General features: G+C 45.4%; 1 long non-coding RNA gene across 1 annotated transcript in view; it reads right to left on the minus strand.

The window, feature by feature from the left end:
* LOC125337941 overlaps positions 1-663 on the minus strand; it is a 60,136-nt gene extending 59,473 nt beyond the window's left edge. Inside the window, exon 1 of the long non-coding RNA XR_007208158.1 lies at positions 588-663. This is a non-coding gene — a long non-coding RNA (uncharacterized LOC125337941). The remainder of the gene's footprint in view (positions 1-587) is intronic.
* Between the last annotated feature and the right edge of the window lie 11,577 nt (positions 664-12,240).

The raw sequence follows: 12,240 nt of genomic DNA on the forward strand, positions 1-12,240 counted from the left end.
TCCAGGTTATGTGTGAAAGAAAATATTGGCCAACACATCGTCACCCAACTTCACCTGGTAGGCACTAAGGGGCACAAGGAACTGGTGCAAGTTATATTACCAAAAACATCCAAGGAAAAAGACTGACTTCCCAGAAACTTCTCACAGATCTTTACTCACATTTATCTTGTTTTCTTCAGCCACACAACTTAGAGAAACAACTCCCTATCTAAAATCTGAAATGCTGCTTTTTCAGTAACAGGTCAAAATTCTGAGTCTAGATCTGTTGCCAACTCTGCCCATGCACTATTTTTTAAATTTACCTCTTGTCCAAATCAAGTCATATGGCATCCCACAGGCTTTCTTCCTGCATGTTTTTCCATGTTCAGAGCACTGTTTTGTAATTTAACTGGAAAGTTGACAGTTCCAGACATCCTAAATCTCTACATAGTAATCTCCTCCATGTTTGACCTCAGCAACTGGAGGGGCTCCTATGCTTTTACCAAGTGCTTTAAACCCAGGGGAGAAGTTTTTGCTCTTATTCCTTCCTTTCTGCCTAAATCATCCTCCAGCCCCATGTGCATCCCAGCAGTTTGGGTCAGACTCACACTTATTGTCCATTGTTCTGTTATTCTTCCTCACTCCTCTTTTCCTCTCCATATTCTGAGTCCTCTCTGATGCAATTTCAGCTGTTTTGCTAAGAAAGGTCCTGTCAGGCCACACATGCAGCAGCACAGGAAGCTCAGAAGAAACTGTGGTATTAAGTAGCTTAAGTGCAATTAACTGAAGGATTGTCATGGAAACAATCTAATTTAAGCTAAAGAACAAAATCATTAGCTTCAGAGTTTCACTAAACTTTCATTCCTGTTCTCTATTCCACCCAAAAACACTAAGGAAGGAGGGAGTTCGCCAAACACTTCAGGTTATGGTATTTGCTTAAAAAAACCAACATGAAATTAATTTAAAAACCCAACAACAACAAAATATATTTGCAAAACCTCCACTCAGCAGAAGGAAGGGAATTTCTTCTTATTCCAGGCACAGAAATCTCCTCCTAGGGAGGTAAAATCTATTCAGTTTTAAAGGATATGCTCCTTTTAGACAGAAAAGTTCCCCTGTGCACAGCACTGGAACCATTCAGGAGGTTACTACAGAATAACTCATTTTATTACCCATGTGCTCTAAATTCTGATTATAACTAAACTGCAAAAAATCCCCTTCAAGATACTTCAAAGAGGATCTTTAAAAAAGTGATAAAATTTGGAGGATTTGGGTGCTCAGCGTTTCTAGTGGTGTGTTCTTATGCCATAAATATCCATAGGATATACATGGAAAGCATGGAAAGATTAGATCAATATGTCAGTAGTAAAAAACAGATCTGTGTCTCCATCCACTCTATCCCACTCAGTTTTTGCATTAATCTCATTAACAGGTTCCAAGCATAACCCAATAGTGCTCCAAAAAAGCAAAACCAGCATCTGCCACAAGACATCCTTCCCCTCTCCTCATCCATGGGAACACGGATGGAGGTGCTCCTGCCTCACTCCATGCCTCTTTGCTCCTGGAGCCAGATCAAAAGAGCACACCTGGCATTTGAATGGAATGCAGAGAGGTCTGAGGTGGCTCCTGGATCCTGTGAGAGCTTGTCCAGCAGCCCTCAGCCAGCTCTCAAAAGGCTTTTCCCTGTGCACACAGCTTGGCCCCACTGGAAGGACGTGCTGCACGTGTCAGCCTGTCAACAAACGTGTCCTACCTCACTGCTGGGAGCAGGAAAACACCCACTGTGCCGGGATATTCATGAGGAAACACGTACTGAAAGCCAGAAGTAGCAGGACAGCAATTCAGCTTTTTTTAAGAGTTGCTGCAGGTGGGGTCTCACAAGGGCACAGGAAGGGGAAAGATGAGAGGCTGAGGAACAGCAAACACAGAAAGGTCACAAAACTGACCAGCAATTCCCTGCGACTGGGGGAGTGTGATCCACAAAAAATGGGTGTTCCACAGTACATACAAAGAGTCCATGTCCTTCATAAGAAACCTGACTTACCAGAAAGTCTGTAAATTACCCAGAAATTTAATTGCAGCTCGTAGCTTTGTTGAATGAAGCTGCTATGAGCTGGAGTGTGTTTGTGGCTGTCAGGGCAAAAGAAGAATTGTTTGAAACTCAGCCACTCAAGTGCCTCCTGCTTCAGAGACAGCCAATTCTCAAGCAGAGTTTGTTTTACAAACACATTATGGTCATCTGCAGGAAGTGAATTGTCAATGGTGCTGTGCAGCAGCACCTGAGCCCAGCGGGCTCTGCACAGGCAGAGAAGGTGCCCAGGAGCTTCTCTGCTAGGGTTGGGGTCCAGGACCTCAAAACGTGGGGCCCAGCACCAAAGGTAGAGAGGCCTTGATCCCTGAGAGATCAGAAAATCATGGAATCAGTTCAGTTGGAAAAGCATTTTAAGAGTATCAAGTCCAGCCGTTCCCCCAGCACTGCTGTGCTCACCACTAACCCATGTCCCCAAGTGCCACATCCACACGACTTTTGAACACTTCCAGGGATGGTGATTCCACCACCGCCCTGGGCAGCCGTGCCAGTGTCCGATCACTCTTTCAGTGAAAAAATTTTGCCCGATATCCAATCTAAACCTCCCCTGGCACAGCTGGAGGCCACTTGCCTTTGTCCTGTCCCTGTTCCCTGGGGGCAGACCCCAACCCCCCCGGCTGCCCCCTCCTGTCAGGGAGTTGTGCAGAGCCAGGAGGTCCCCCCTGAGCCTCCTTTTCTCCAGCTAAACACACTCAAACTTCTGTGGGTGTTTTCCACATTGGGAACCAGACCAACATATTAATTTTTTTTAACCAAACCCCTGAAAGTGGGTTGTAAGCAGTGGGGTCTGCACTACCTTCCTAGTCTTCAGTATTTAGTATGGATACTTTACAGAAAGGCTGTCAGGTGCTGTTGGCTCCATTCCCACAAAATCAATCATTTTAGGGCATCACACTCCAAATGGGGAGAGGACAGGAGCAAGATCATTACAGTTGGAGCAAAGAGCAGCTCAGCTCTCCAGACATTGCTCTGTTTGAGACTAGATTTTCTTCAAAGTATCCCACATTTCTGTGCTTGATCCATACACAGAGACAAAACACTATTGCAGTCAATCAGCAATTTTTACATTATTTCCTCCTAATTGCATACAGTACCTACGAGCAGAATTTAGACCTGGAAATTCACACCTATTCCTTCCCAATAGGCTGTTGGGGGAAATCACTGATTGTTCTACCAACCTAATAGTGATAAATCCTGGTAATTCCCATGTTCAATTCAGTCCACGGCTGCTCCTGGATAAGCATCCTACTACTCTGACCTTTATCTACTCGGGAAGAAGCAGCTCAAGTGCCCTCTAGGGTGGTTCCAGAACATCCAGTCCCATGTTTTTCCCAAGCTTTTGATTCTAAATGAGAGATTTGGTTTGAGGCATTTCTAAAGGTCCATAGATTTTCGTGACTTAAGCCACTGTGAAAAACAGGTTGACTGCAAAATTGATGGCAGTTGTGATTTTTTAACAAAATCGCTGAATGATAGTTATGGCTACTTTCACTTTATCCCCAAAATAGCAAAATTTACTCAACATCTCTGATATTTTCATGACCATTATATCTGCTTGCGGAGTGTTGCTGTTGTTGGATTTTTTTTCTTGATATAAAAAGATTTAGAGCATCACCATTCTACAAAAAAAATACGGTACTTCTATTTACTTCTCCAGTTTCTCATAAGCCCAAACTTTTAATACATATTAATCCAAGTCGTTTTTATTTTTCTTCCTCCTACATTTTTAGTGGCTCCAACAAACATTTCCTGAACTTCTCAAGCGATTCTTACTGCTCCATTTGAATTACTTTCTTAGCTGATTCAACCCGAAGAAATTTGGCCCTTTTAAAGCTATTCACAGGCTGAATAATGAACGTGCTGAGATCATCTCAGAGCACATGTTTCTGGAAGCTTTCCTGGCTGGGCTGCACAGGCTTTGAAATAAGCTTCCTGTTTTAGCTAATTCTGATTTAGCTCCAGTCGTGTGCACACCATGTGAGCGAACAGACTCAGGCACCAAATGGGTTTGTTTTTTTCCAGACTGAAGGTGGAAATGGGAAGAGCACAGGCTGGGGACTGATGTTGTTTCAGACATCTTGCAGAGTAGTGAAATTCTCAGAGCTGACTTGAAAGAAATGCCAGAGAAATAAATGTATGTTCTCGTAGTACCAATGGCCTGTCCACTTTATGGGCAGCTGCCAGTAAATGCTAAAGGAAACAGCTTGGGAATGTAAGGGTAGGAATAGGAGGAGCACATTCCTAGTATTGGCCTGCTGGAATCCAGTGATGTTTGTTTTAAGAAGATCAGAAAAAGAAAATTTGGAGGAGAATAATGGAAATAAGGACAGGCTGAGCTGTGGGATGATTTCAAAGGAAGAGTCCTGTCCCTTGGCTCATGGTTACACAGCTTGGAGCACTGGAAATGGGTCTCTCCAATTCTCCTCTGCACTTCACAGCCAGGCACGAAAACGCCAATACCTTTCCTCCAATTTTTCCTAAACACTTAATCCTACTCCACTCTTAACAGCCTTTTCTATTACTTCTTAGACCTGGGAAAATGTAGAAGTCTATTTAAAACACTGGCAAGTTTCCAAGCAGCAGCAGCAGCTGTGCGCAGATCGGCTCTCCCTGATGGAAATTTTCTCTTCTTGTACCCAAACAATATCACACCATGATCACATCAATATATTTCCTTCAAAAGTTCCAGCCAGAAGCAGAAAAGTAGCACTCATGTGAATGGGACAGAAAATGAGATTCTATCATGATTGAAATAGGAATCCTTGTGAAATAGGAATTATGTCCTCATACAGCCCTGATTTTCCTTTCCACACTTGCAAATATTTTTCCACCCTGCAAATATTTTAACAGTCCTGATGAGTGTTTCTTACCAGGGTTAGTAGGAATTGGGGAAGGGGAGGAGGGTTATAAAACTCAGTGAAGTTTTCTGTAGTTAACAGGCAATAAATAGTGATTTTAGACACGGGTTGATTTGATTTAGCATGAAAGTAGACATTTTAGTCCTAGCGGCAGGTTCTTGAGATAAACATCAGTCACTATTAGCATCTGATTTCAGTCTTAAAATCAAAAGTACTTGACTTTCTACCAGATCCACAAACAGTTAAACACCTTTATGAGTTGCCAAATATGTCCGAATTAGTCTGAGTACATTTGCTCTGGAAGGACATTTTGTACCTCTCTAACATGCAGTTACAGATGCAAAGGCTTTGTATAAATAGCACGAGGATAGCTTTGGATACATCATTTTTAAAAGTTCCTTCTCTCCTCAGTTCCTCTGCTTTCTAGCAAATTTCCATGGAAGATGGAAAACTCAGCAGTGTTTCTGTTTATTTGAGAAGCAACCATTCTCACAACAAAGCTCATTTTGGACCTTCCCCTTCTGTTTTGTCCTTGCAAAGGAGTAAGTCTGGTAAAACCCAGAAAAGCTCTTTGGACTCCTCAGTCATTGGCTGAGATTCTGTCCTGAGCAGCAGCTCATCCTGCAGGGATCATTTTACATTTAATCAGTGCTGAGGGTCTGGATCCCAAAGTTCCCTCAACATTGATGGTGCCCGTGATGGAGCTGAGTTGAAACAATTGAATTCAAGGTGCAGCCCAGCAAAGAAATTTACTCCTGGAGTGAGGAGGAGGAGGAGGAGAAAGGCACCGCTGCTGCCAGTCTAACTCAAGTGGAGCCATTGCCATTCTGCAGCCTGCAGGACAGATTAAATAGCAGAGAAATCTTCCCAGAAAATTAACAAAATCATTTATCATAAACATGTTGGACTGATGGTTTCTTTGAACAGAAACCAAAACTTCCCTCAGATAACTGAATGCTGTGTCCAAATATTCTTCTGATACAACACAGACAGAGTTTTTCCGTGCCAAGAGAAAATCACATTTCATAGTAAGGGTAGAGCAGCAGCATGGTGGTGCCCCAGATATAACAATAACCAAATGCTAATAATGATGAAGCTTTTTAACTCCATAGTGTTATATGTCTGTTTGTTTTAATAGCTGCCTTTCTTGACGGAAAGCCATCAATATTCAGAGAAATAGGAAAATAAATGGGCTTACTAGGCTTCTTCAGTTCCCTTGTTTTCTTCTGTTTAACCAACAAACAAATTTATATCCTTAAAGGCCATAAACATGTTCAGATTTCCCTCTGCCTTGGGTTTCAGGGAGTATTTCTCTGTGATATTGAGCACCTGCTACAGTTCATACATCATCTGCTGATGCTGTCCTTATACTGAAACTTGAAGAAATGCCTAAACCTCCATCAATTCCCAGCTTAAAGCAGTTTGTGGAAGCAGACACTTCTCTTGAAGGATTTCTGCTGTCTGCTGGGTACCCCTTCCACCAGCACAACGAGATGAAAACCCTGCAGTGCCACTCAGCCCCGGCCGTCAGTGAAATCTTCGTCTCCTGCCAGCTGGAGGCAGCTCTGAACTGCAGCCAGGCTCTGCTGGAGGGAGCACACCCAGCAACGCATCCCTCCCTCCCCAGGAGCTGACCCGGCTCCCAGACCTCACTGGTGGAACCGGTATTTCTCATGGTGTTACAAATCAGCCCAGTCCCCGATGTCAGTCAAGTGAAAGGCAGAGACGACGTGGCACGTTTCACCACTCACTTCTCTGATTTCACATTCCAGCCGTGATGCATTTTTGAAGGACCACAGAAATGTGCAGTTTAAAACCTGTCTAGTAAACTTCCTTGATCCTGAGGCATAAGCTTTGAATTTGAGTAACTTTATTATTTTCCATTGCTCTTTGGAGCAGTTTCCTTTTCCTACTTGGCTCAAACAATTTTCAAGTCAAGACAGCAGCAGCAGCAGCAACAGCTTGTTCCCTCCTGTGATGCAGATTGTGAGTCAGGGCCTTTGGGACCTCCGTGCTGACTGCATGAAATTCCACGTGCCCCCAGGGGATCACCCCAGGGGTATTCCTGGAATGGCTGGCAATGTTTGGAGTGCTGTACAGCACCCTGGGTTTCTGCTGTTGCTACTTTCCAGGCTAAGGGCAGAGCTGCACACCCTCCTCTAGCTCACAGAATCATTTAGGTTGGAAAAGATGATGGAACACAGCTCAGAGATTAGCAGAGCTTTTTAATAGGCTTTCTGTAATAAACAGTCCCAGAGCACTATGAAATAAGTCACTCTTAGACCCTTTTATGTGTATTAGATTTTAATTCCCTAAAGAGAACAACAGATTATATGGGAGTAAACCACAGGGCTGAGCTAGGACAACACTCAAGAACTTACAGTTCTGGGATCACTCCAGTGGCCCAATCTCTGCAGAAAATCTCCACCCTGGTTGTGATACGTGTCCCCTGGACCTGTGGAACACTCCTGAGCCCAGAGACAATGAACACACAAAAGTTCTGGAAAAAAATGCCTTTTCCTTTGTCACTGGGCACTGGGATCAGGCAGTACCTCGAGGTGTTCAGCGTGTAAGAATGAGGATTAGAATGTCAGTCCTTCTCACTGGGAAGGCTGCAAATGCAGGAGAAATGTCCACGTGGAAGTAGGGACCCTCTTCTCCTGGGAACTGCTCCCACTGTAATCCACAGCAGAAACTCTTTGGCCTGGGCAAAATGAATTAATCCCTGTCCAGCTGTCCCAGACCCCCTGTGACTCATCATGGAATCAGTTCCATACCTCATTTTCCATGCTGACCCAAACAGCCAGATTAGCTCAAAAAGCCCTCAGCCATCACACATAGCAGAAGAATTCCTTCTAATTAATTAAACTTGAGCAATAGTTTTGATAACCTGTTTTTCCTTAGTGATTTTCGCAGTCTGACAGACCATGTTATTATCTTCTAGGCCAGGTTTCCTGGGAAACAAAGCATCTTCTTACTTTTCTAATCCATTCAGGGAAATGATGCCAAATTAAAACATTTCATGAGCATTCATTACATTTTATCAGAGATGGTTCATTGATAAATCAACATCAACTTCCCAGAATGTGCTACTGCTTAATGGGGAGCAGAAACAATTAAACTTGCTTTTTCAAAGTCTGCTTCATGGCCAGAGGCAACATTAACCAGGGACAAAAGTTCCTCTCTGGCAGTTCTGTGTTTTGGCCAAGGACACTCCACTGCTGAGAATGGGATGTTGCTATGGAAAAACGTGTGAAAGGGGCTCTTCCCGTGGACAGCAACTCCAGCTCTTCCTGCATCACAGAATCCCAGAATGGTTTGGGTGGGAAAGAACCTTAAAGCCCATCTCACTGAATCCCCTGCCATGGGCAGGGACACCTTCCACTATCCCAGGTTGCTCCAAGCTCCGTCCAACCTGGACTCAGACATTCCCAGGGACGGGGCAGTCACAGCTTCTCTGGGCACCCTGTGCCAGGGCCTGCCCTCTGAGGGAAGCCTTTCCCCCTTGTCCTGTCCCTCCAGGACGTTGTCTCTCTCCATCTTTCATGTCCAGCCCTTCAGCTCCTGGAAGGCCACAATAAGGTCACCCCGAAGCTTCTCTTCTCCAGGCTGAACAATCCCAGCTCTCCCAGCCTTTCCTCACAGCAGAGCTGCTCCATCCCTTGATCATCCTGGTGCCTCCTCTGGACTCACTCCAGCAGCTCCAGGTCCTTCCTGTGCTGGGCCCCAGGGCTGGAGGCAGCTCTGCACGTGGGGCCTTACCTGAGCGGGGCGGAGAGGCTGAACTATGATATGGAAGCTTCTTTTCCTTGGCAAGGGAAGATTTAGTGGGAATGTTCCTTTGGAACACTCACATCTAAGAGGCTGTGGAGGCTGTGGCTGTTACAAGAGCCTGCAAACCAGATCATCCTCTGTTCCTGCCCACCAAAATCACACACACAGTGATCATCTGGGTAAGCATCAGGGACCACTCACCTGCACCTTGCAGAGGGACTCAGCAGGAAGAGTTGCTTAATCCAAGTGGGATTGTGCAGCTCACATCTACCTGAGTAGAGAGAAACCAGGCACAAAAGCAGAAGGAATCTGCAAAGAGAGAATATAACTGGTAATTGGACAAATCCCTCTCATTTGTTTAGTGGAGAGCTGGGATGGGACTCAAAATGCCAAGCTGGGACTGGGAAAGGCTTCTTGGAACACAACAGAAAAGCAGACTTGGTGTTCTTCTATCTTCCTTCCCACTTTGGCCTTCAAGGGGTGATGCTAGAAATAATATCTAGATTATGCTTGCTATAGAAATTAAGTAGTTTTCAGGATTCTGGGATTTTACACCCTTGCAGTGCATTTTCTGAGAAGCAGCTTTCAGAGACAGGCCGGGATTTGAAGCACAGCAAATTCTGAACCCTCCTGAGAAAACCAGGCCAGTGCAGTTGTCAGGACATCCAACTAGTTCTCAACAACCCCGTATGAGCTTTGCAGACTGATCCAGAATGCAAGTGCCTGATGCAAAGCAAGTAAATATATCGAAAACAAATTTAAAAGCATGGGAGGAAACAAAGGAGCAGACGATTTGCCCAGACACTTGGAGAAGTACAGTCCCATCTGATCTTCTTTGTATTCCAGGGAGCAATTCCTGAGCTGCATTCAGAGACAGAGACAGCGTTGCCGGGCCCAGAATTCCGGCAATTACTCAGTGGAAATGGAAACAGCAACACAGATGCCAAAGGTATGATGCAAGTTTCATTGTCCCTGGAAGAATGGGAGTCCAGTATGGGTTTGGGGTTGTTTGCTTGGAATTTAAAATCAGTTGTAGTTCCATGCAAATGAAATATTTAAGTCAGGGAATAAGATTATTTTTATTAAGGAAGCTCCTCTTCATTCCCTGGCCATGGCAGGGGGTGGCACTGGATGAGCTTTAAGGTCCCTCCCAACCCAAATCATTCTATAATTTTATTCTATAATGCTATGAAATCTGAACAATCCTCTGCAGAGCTAAGAAACACTCATAGGAGTTCTGCTGTTCATAAAACATAAAACTGGAATTGTAAATCACTTAGGAAACAGTCAAACACTGGAAAGAAAAAAGAATATTGTGTTCTCCTGGTATCTGAAAGGTTAATGGGTTACCAGAGAACCATTTGGAAGACTGAAAAACAGAGGAAGTGTAGGTCAGACCTGGAAGGAGAATGATAAAATTCATCCCCTCCCTCATCCAAATACATTTTAAAATATTTTAATTCTCAAGTCAGGATGATCTTTATGGGAATAACTCAGGCTTTCTTCTAGTAATTGAAATTAAACTGCACTTGCTCTAGCAAGGACAGTTTCTTTTTCATCTGTCACTACAAGTACAAGTAATTCCATGTGTTTAGCAGTATTTGAACTCCTAGTGCCACAGCTGGACATCACTTCCCTGAAAAGTTTCCGAGCATGGTCTGCAATCAGAAAATAACCAAAACCAAATAGTCTTTGCCCCAGAATCTGCATAATTGTAAATCTAACTGCAAATAAATTGCCAGACTTGAAGCCTGTTACAAATATCCACATGCTTGTTTCATCTAAGAACCTCAGGGGGAAAGGACACTTTGATAACAGAAGGGTCTTTAATATAAAAAGCAATAAAATCCATGGATTTTGAAGCTGGACATGTTCAAGATGGAAAGCTCACTCTTCCCAGCAAACAGGACTAACTAGAGTAACTCATGGAATAATACTGTGAATTGTCTACCAAGCAAATGCCGCCTTCACAATCTGATAACCGACAAAAATTCAATGCCTCTCTTCTTTCCTTAACGATATTGATTTGTTCCAAATAGCCTACGAAATGAAAACACTGATCACCTTTGTGCTTTTCCTCAAACACCCCTTGATCAGTGGGAAACGCGGAAACCAGCGGGGCCGCACGCTGAGGGGAGCGGCGGCAGGAGCCGAACCAGCAGGGGGCGCTGCCGCCCGCGGGACGGACGGGCCGTGAGGGCCCGAGCGGGAAGCGCGGAGCCCTCATGGAACTGCGGAGTATCCGCAGCCCCGCAAGGATCATCAACCCCTGCCCTGCACAGACACCACAACAATCCCACCCTGTGCACCCCTGGGAGCGCTGTCCAAACGCTCCTGGAGCTCTGGCAGCCCTGGGGCAGTGCCCATTCCCTGGGGAGCCTGGGCAGTGCCCAGCACCCTCTGGGGGAAGAACCTTTCCCTGCTCTCCAGCCAGACCCTGCCCTGGCACAGCTCCAGCCCTTCCTTGGGGTCCTGTCCCTGCTCACAGGGAGCAGAGCTCGGAGCTGTCCCTGTGCTGCCCTGTAGCCCCCGATGAGCTCTGACCTCAGGCTCGTTCAGGTTGAACAAACCAAGTGCCCTCAGCCGCTCCTCATGTGGCCCCTCAGGACCCGTCACCATCCTCGTGTCCCTCCTTTGGACGCTCTCCAACAACTTTATATCCTTCTCATATTGTGGCACCCAAAACTGCTCCCCAGGAGTGGAGGTGCAGCTGCCCCAGCCCAGAGCAGAACGGGACAATCCCTCCCTCACCCAGGCTGTGATGCTGGGCCTGGTGCCCCTCAGGACAGGGATGTCCCTCCTGGCTCCAGAACACACTGACTCAGATCCAACTTGCCATTGACAGGATCCCCAGGTGCCTTTTCATGCACTGATTTCCTGAGTCTCATTCCCCAGTCTGTTGGCACATCCAGGGTTACCAGGTTCTGCAACTCTTCAGGTGCAGAATTCAGCACTTGCTCTTGTTAAACGCCACATGGTTGGTGATTGCCCAGCCTTCACATTTATTCAAGATCTCTCTGCCTCCAAGGAAGTCAACAGCTCTTCCCAGTTTAGTGTTGTTAGCAAAATTTTTCAGTATCCCTTTGAGTCCTGATCCGAGTTGTTTTTGAAGACACTGCAGCACACTAGCCCTAAAACTGAGCCCTGCAGACCCCCACCAGTGACTTTTTGCCAGCCTCATGTAATCCCTGTCCCCCACACATCCAAACCTGCCTGAACCCCCCGGGCACCCGAACCTGTGGGACCCCCGGGCAGTGCAGGAGGAAGCTGTGAAGTGCCTCCTAGAGATGCCAAGAACTATGTGCTGAAAATCAGCACCTTGGGATTCATTCATTTCAAGAATTACGTGGGAAGGAGACCTACTACTTATGAAGGTGGAATGCTCCATTCCTACACTTTCAGAGAAATTCAGCATGAAAATTACTAGAGAAACAGAGAAGCCTAATAAAAGACTTTTTAAAAAACTATGTTGCCGTCATAATCCAAGGCAAAACCGCTCCCTCGTTTTTTCGCTGCTTCAGATGTATCAGGGGATAATGA

The sequence above is a fragment of the Corvus hawaiiensis genome, chromosome 24, assembly GCF_020740725.1.
Source record: "Corvus hawaiiensis isolate bCorHaw1 chromosome 24, bCorHaw1.pri.cur, whole genome shotgun sequence".
Taxonomy (NCBI): Eukaryota; Metazoa; Chordata; class Aves; order Passeriformes; family Corvidae; genus Corvus; species Corvus hawaiiensis.